We start from the raw sequence: 7,500 nt of genomic DNA on the forward strand, positions 1-7,500 counted from the left end.
CTTCACTAATTTCCCAACTATCAGAAGGCTAGCACGGTGTCCCTTGCAGAGGAATTTTGTAGCGTGGACTTTTATTAACCATCCCCTTATTTCAAATCACCAGTGGCAGGATTCGAACCACCAACACATCGACGTTGGCCACGAGTAGCGACAGCCATTTAATTCTCACCTATTACACATGTTAAATAAATGCATATATATTTTCTTAAAGGTATTTTCCATATGCATTACTATGGACTTCGTTCCTCTGAATGATGGTTTATGACTTTACTATAGAGGGAGTTGCTTTTAAGTAGGAGGTGGTTGTTCTTCCTTGTCTTATAATAAATCACAAAGTTAAGTATTTTCTCTGGTTGACTGGTTTAATGATCTTCTTTATAATCTGTTTCATTATACGTTCATCTTCTTTATGGGGTGTTGAAAATGTAGATTTATAATAGATGTTAATTTTCTCTATATTCTGACTAATGTTATTATCTATGTACCAGCCGTCCATTGTTTTCTTATTATAAGATAAGGAAGACCAGCTACCTCCTACTTAAAAACAGCCCACACCAAGAGAGAAAGGAACTTCAGAAATCTCTTGTGCACGGAGAAAGTATGAAGCCACTCCTGCAAACTTATCAATTTGTCTCTCCATCTTCTGTCTGGTCTCCCTCTTCCACGCTTCCCGTCTCGCGGCGTCCACTCGGTAACACTCCATCGCCTATTAGTCACTTCCACTAATTTACCTGCCCAATTCCACTTCCCCTCTTTTACCGCCTCCACAATATCCTTCACTCCCACCCAACTTGCTCTCGGTCTCTCAGCGTAACTCCCATTATTGATCTCTCCACTCTCCTCTGTGCATTCCTTAGCTTTGTCTCCATCACCTTCCTCAGTTTCCAAGTTTCACACCCGTAGATTATTGCTGGCAGACTGCATTGATTGTAAACTTTACGTCTCAAACATAAAGGTATACAACCTCTCAGGATTTTATTATATTTACCAAACACTTTACAACTAATTGTAATACGTCTTTTTATTTCGTTGTCATGATCTTTGGTCCCTTTCACCATCTGGCCTAAATAATTATACTCTTCAACTTCTTCAAGACTCTTCCCACCGATTATGATCTCTTTGCTTTGAACTTTCGTGTTTAACATTGGTTTTACTCTAATTCATTTTTTAACCTACTTTGAGACTTTCCTTGTTCAGATCATTCAGGATATTTTGCAAGTCTTCTGCTCTTTCTGAAATAGAAATAATGCCATCCGCAAATCTTAGGTGATTAAACTATCCGCCATTAATCTTCAAAACCTTTATCTTCCTAACTCGACGTTCTGAAAATCTCTTCCAAGCAAGCTGTAAATAATTTAGGTGAAATCGTATCACCTTGCCGTACTCCTTCCTCGATCTTGATCTTTTCTGTATCCTTATGTAGTCGAACTACAGCGGTACCTATATTTTCTAGAACCCTTACGATCTGTTCGTTTATACCCTGCTTGAGAAGTGAGTTTAGTATTGTTACATATTCTACTGAGTCAAAGTCCTTCTCGTAATCTATAAAAGCTAAACAAAGAGGTATATTGTATTCTGTCATTTTTTCGATTAATTGGCTCATTACCTGCAAATGATCAATAGTCGAATATTCGCTTCTAATGTTTGCCTTTTCTCTCGATTGGTTTCCATCTAAAATTTGACTTAGTAGAAATGCTGAGGTTGATGAAGAAAGACCTCAGCCCCCACCCCCACAAAAAAAAGAAAAAAAAAAGAATGCGGAGACGGATGATGAAATAAATCAGGCATTCCAAATAATATATATGCATATATATATATATATATATATATATATATAAATATATATACATATATATATATATATATATATATGTATGTGTTTGCGTATATATATACATATACATTAGCTTGAAAGAAAATATCTTGTATCCTTGAACAGGTGTATATTTATTCTGATCATAAAGAAAAATATTTGATAGTTTCTTTTTTCATTAACTGAGGGGGTTGGTTGAAGAGTACTGGTGGGGTATAGTATAAGGGTGTAATATATCAGCAAATTACGAGAATTGTACATTCGGTTATTTATTTTCCTTACTATATATCAAGAACATAAACTTGAGTTAGAATGACGAAGACTGTGTGTGTGTGTGTGTGTGTGTGTGTGTGTGAGAGAGAGAGAGAGAGAGAGAGAGAGAGAGAGAGAGAGAGAGAGAGAGAGAGAGAGAGAGAGAGAGAGAGAGAGAGAGAGAGAGAGAGAGAGAGAGAGAGAGAGAGAGAGAGAGAGAGAGAGTATGTGTGTGCTTGTGTGACTGTGTTTGTGCATGTTTGTAAACGTGTACAAAAAAGTGCTGAAATTCGAAATCAAACGTGGAAAAACGAAGGAAAATTGTCAATGTGACGAAGTGTGATGGGTTGAATTAACGGGTCAGTGGAAAGAAGAGAGACGTGTTGAGGTGTGGGAGGGTAAGGGTTGAAATAAAAATGAATAATAATAAAGTTGAAGTGAACTGGTATGGGGAATGAGATTTTTTATTTGAATCTGAATACCCCATAAATTATGCAATTGGAGTGCAAGGCCTGAAGAGTTCAGAATATCAAAAGAAAATGATCAAATTAGATGAAGTTAAGAAAGATGAACGAGAAAGGATGTGGAAATTGGTGAAATACATTAGGGAAGGGTAAAAAGGGGGGACGGTACAATGCTCAACATACATAAAGACACAACGCTAATATTTCAGAATGAAGTAATAAAAGATGAGAAATCGATAGAATAATATATTGATTCCAAGATGAAACAAAAGGTTATTGGAAAGAGTAGGTACTATGGGAAATATGGAAAATAGAGAAAAAGGAAATGAAAAATAAGATGAAAAACAACAGAGGAGGCATAGAGAAAAATTAAATTAAAGAAAAATAGAGAAACAACGGAAAGAAAGAAATAAAAAGAAAGAGAAAACGAGGAAAGGATAGAGAAAAATAAAGACGGCAGGAAAGAAAAGAAAAAGAGAGAAAGGAAGATGAATAATGGAGGAAAAAAAGAAGGGGAAATGACAAGGCAGAAAGAAAGGAAATGATGGAATAAATAAAGGAAATATAATGGTAGGGTAATGTAGGGAAGGAGGTGCATGAGGAAAAGAAGGAAAGAGAAGAGAGAAGAAAAAGGGGGGAAATTGTGCTGGGTAAGAGAGCGGAAAGCTTGTATGACATCAGGTCAAACACACTCTTCAAAACACAGCCTCAGGTCACATTGACCTTGACGCATCATACACACATAGACTCGAGTCACACTTGGTCGAGGTGGGCCCGCTGGGTATGTGGTGTAGGCAATCTCTTGGGTGTAGGTTGCCAAGAGGATGCCAAGTGTAGAGGCGTGCATACTTGACAGGTGTAGATTACGAGATGCGGCGTATAGGCGTGACTAGGGCTGTATATGCGTGGCGAATGGGTGTGTGTAATCGGATAGAAGACACGAGTAGGGTTGTGGGGTTGGTGTGGAAGGGAGAGGGTTCGTGCAAGGTGCAGAACACACCTACTTCTCAACAATCCCCTTTTTTGTATGTTTGATACCCGTACTAATGAATATATCTATCATCATTTACGAGGTTAAATCCCAGATGTACGCTTTGTGTGTAAACCCGGTTTCCTGAAACCCAATTCCGTCACTGAAGTTTGCGGAGGTGAGGCTAGAGGATTCAGTGAAAAAAGTTGAGTGCGTATGTTCATAGAGTAGAGAATTATAAAAGTGCACTATGATCTTAGATACTATAGAAACAGGCTTGAAAATAACCAAAGCAGAACATACTGTAAGTGTACAAATATAAGTGCAAACTGATATCATCAAGTATAAAATTTTGGCAGAAACTTTACAGGTTAGAGGGTGGTATTCCCAAACCGTTCTCAGTGATTTGGATCTTTGAAGGCACATTTTAAACACATTTCTCTTTTGCGAAAATTAAATCAGACATGTTTAAGAGTTATCATCCTGATGAAATCCTATGATAACACATTTACTTGGAAGGTTGGCTTTCAATTTTAACTGTCGAGAGCCATACCATAGGTGTTCAAATGATGTTGGTGAGACAGCCCCGGCTTTTAAGGAAACTTTGAGAATACGGCCCTGTGTGACGGGCAAAGATGATGATACGTTGGCGTGACGCCTATGCATGCTACTTTGACGTGCAGGAGTGTCTGCCTTATATAAAGCCCTGCATTGTGGTCGTGACATGATGCGCAAGCGTGAGGTGGGCGTTGAGGGCGTGTGATGGTGTGAACAGTGTTATCCTTTCACGCTGGAGACTTGGGTGGATACGAGTCTTTCATGATCCAAGCGGAGAAAAATTCATCGCGAGATACGAGAGCGACCGTGCGGACCAGAATAAGAAGAAGAAGAAAAAGAAGAAGAAGAAGCAGAGGAAGAAGAAGAGGAAGAAAAAGTAAAAAGAAGAAGAAGAAGAAGAAGAAGAAGAAGAAGAAATAAAAAGACGAAGAAGAAGAAGAAGAAGAAGAAGAAGAAGAAGAAGAAGAAGAAGAAGAAGAAGAAGAAGAAGAAGAAGAAAAAGAAGAAGGAGAAGAAAAATAAGAGGAAGAAAAAGAAAATGAAAAGCAATAAGGAATCTTCTGAGCAGGAAAGACACCACGATAAAGGGTTTTGTTCAGGATTATAATGTGGTGAGAAATGTATCTGACACCGAAAACTTTACAAACAAAATTCTAGGGAAATACGAGGCATAAAAAAATGAAGATTTCGTCAGACAAATATAGCCATGAAATAATATAATTCGGAACAAGACTCAAACTATGATTCGCAGAAAAAGAAAAAACATCCGACCCAGCGTCTTGGCAAACGGTGAATCAGAAACAAGGGATAATTGTCTTGGGGACGATTGACTAAGAGAAACTGTCAACACTGTCAAAGCCTCTTTGTTCTCTTGCTGTTCATTATTTCCTCGAGTTTCCAATTCTTGACAGAAAAAGAACACAAACCTGAGTTTACAAGTCCGATCCTAGCGAAAGACACGGTGATCAAAACAGTTATTCAGCCCCGAGCGGTGTCACACGGGTGAATGAAATCTAATGTATTTTTGCGACACCCGAACCTCACCCAGGATATATTTGTTCACATATATATATATATATATATATATATATATATATATATATATACATATATATTATTTATTATTTACATTATTATGGTTTTTATTTATTATTTTATTATTAATATGATTTTTTTTTCGCATCCGACCTAGATATGGATCAAAAGGTCTCCTGTCGGTATGCTCCGCCTTTGTAATCCTTTGTAATCCTTTTGATTCATATCTAGGTCGGATGCGAAAAAAAAATCATATTAATAATAAAATAATAAATAAAAACTATAATAATGTAAATAACAAATAAAATACATAAATAAATGCATAGGTATAGTTAGATAATAAACAAACAGGTAAATAGTAAATAATAATAAATTGACATAACTAATAATAAATTAAAATCAGACAGACAAAAGATAACAAAACAAAAACAAATAATATAAGAAATTATAATCATTAAGATAAATTATAATCATTTATATATTGCTGTTGCATTGAATTTATCTACAAAAACTTTCTCATAATAAGAGAACCCTGTAATGAATACTCATCAACGAAAAGCAGATATACTTGTAGCTCCTGTGTCTCATAGTTCAATTTTGGGAATCTGTAGTTGGACTAAAGAGTGAAGACTATATAAGTTGAACCACGTGGATAAGATAATAGGAAACTGCACCTTATGACTTCACCCATCACAAGAACGAACTTGACACCTCTGAAGTTCACCCTGGTCTTGTCGAAGCAATTTACTAAAATACGATGAACTTTTTGAGTAGTAAATTATCATGACCGTTTGAGGTACTGATTTCGTAAGTTGTGTGCAGTCAATATTCTAAGGGACTTCAGTGATACACCTACGGACCAGAGCCACGTAGTATCTTTATAACTTCAGATTAATCTCCACTCAAAGGAAATTACTGCTATCCCTCCTAAAATTTCTCCTTTATCGTCTCAACGACTCCACTTCGGAGTAAAGTCCTCAAGGACATCCATTCATTACCAACGAAATACTTAAACTCTACTGCCAAAGAGAGAGCTGGCCACCGATAAAGATTTCATTCTGCTCAATCAACCTATGGGCTGGAGATCTGATGAGTAAAATCGCCTCGGCATAGGCGATAACATAATCCATACAGCACGTGGATTTAACACAATAATGACAGAGTGGACAGGCTCGGGAGAATGTATTTTCATGAGCCTTTACGCTGCGGAGGACGTATTAAAAAAAAAAAAAAAAAAATTCTTGTCAGCGAGTCGATATAACAAAAAGGTTGAGATTAGGATATTCTTTGCTACCAAAGGGAAGTCACGGAGATAAATGGAAGTGGCTGACGACAGCCAGAAGAAAAAGAAAGTGTCAACTGGTGACCAACAGGTGAGCCTTTTTAACGGGAATAGTACAAAAGAAGGAAACTCGAGATTCTAGATTTTGAACTGATGAACCCTTAATTTTCTCTCTCCAGAAAGACCTTCGCGAGTTTTAAACTTTTCTGTTTTTGCCGATATTTGAAATATGTAAAATATGAATAATGATATAAATAAATATGGAAACAAATAAATAAATAATTAAATGAACAGATAAAATAAATAAACAAATAATGATAATATGAGCAGAGGTTGTTGACCTCTATCACGACCCCTTCCGTCAGCACTTGGTTCTCTATTGTAAATAATGAACATATCAACAAATAATCAAAGAAAAAAATAAAACGTCTCCCTTCAATTCCATATATAATTATATAATAACCCTTCTTTCCTTCAAGAGCCCAAGCCCCTTTTGGTAATTATTACTCATGTCGTCATTGAGGGGAGCGTCTCCTATATTCACAATTACTTCACTAATGACAATAACCCTAAGCTTTGAAAATAAGATACCCATATATATATATATATATATATATGTACATATATAAATATGTATATGTATATACATATATGTATATATATACATATATATACCCATACATATTTATATATATATATATATATATATATATATATATGTATATATATAATATATATACATATATATATATATATATATATATATATATATATATATATACACACGCACACGAATATATGAGGATACCATAAGACCACACAAAAGAAATATTACAGTTGAAAAGGTATATAGACAATGTAACGTCGAGATGCACACAGTAGGGTCCGAGGGACAATAAGATTTGCAATTATGTAGCAATGTCTAAGAAAACACAGACCGGGAAAGGTCTCCCGTTGAGGACAAAAGAATGGCAAAGGAGCAGTATTAGTGATGACTGTAATAAAACTTCTTGCCATTTATCCCCTTCAACACGGTGATACGACTTCCAAGTCTTTGTTCTGGCTAACTCCAAACGATTATTTTCACCTAAAGTGCGACCCTGGGAACCAATCACAGTCTTGATCA

Source organism: Oratosquilla oratoria, chromosome 33, assembly GCF_046742065.1.
Source record: "Oratosquilla oratoria isolate Oo_2021 chromosome 33, ASM4674206v1, whole genome shotgun sequence".
Classification (NCBI taxonomy): Eukaryota; Metazoa; Arthropoda; class Malacostraca; order Stomatopoda; family Squillidae; genus Oratosquilla; species Oratosquilla oratoria.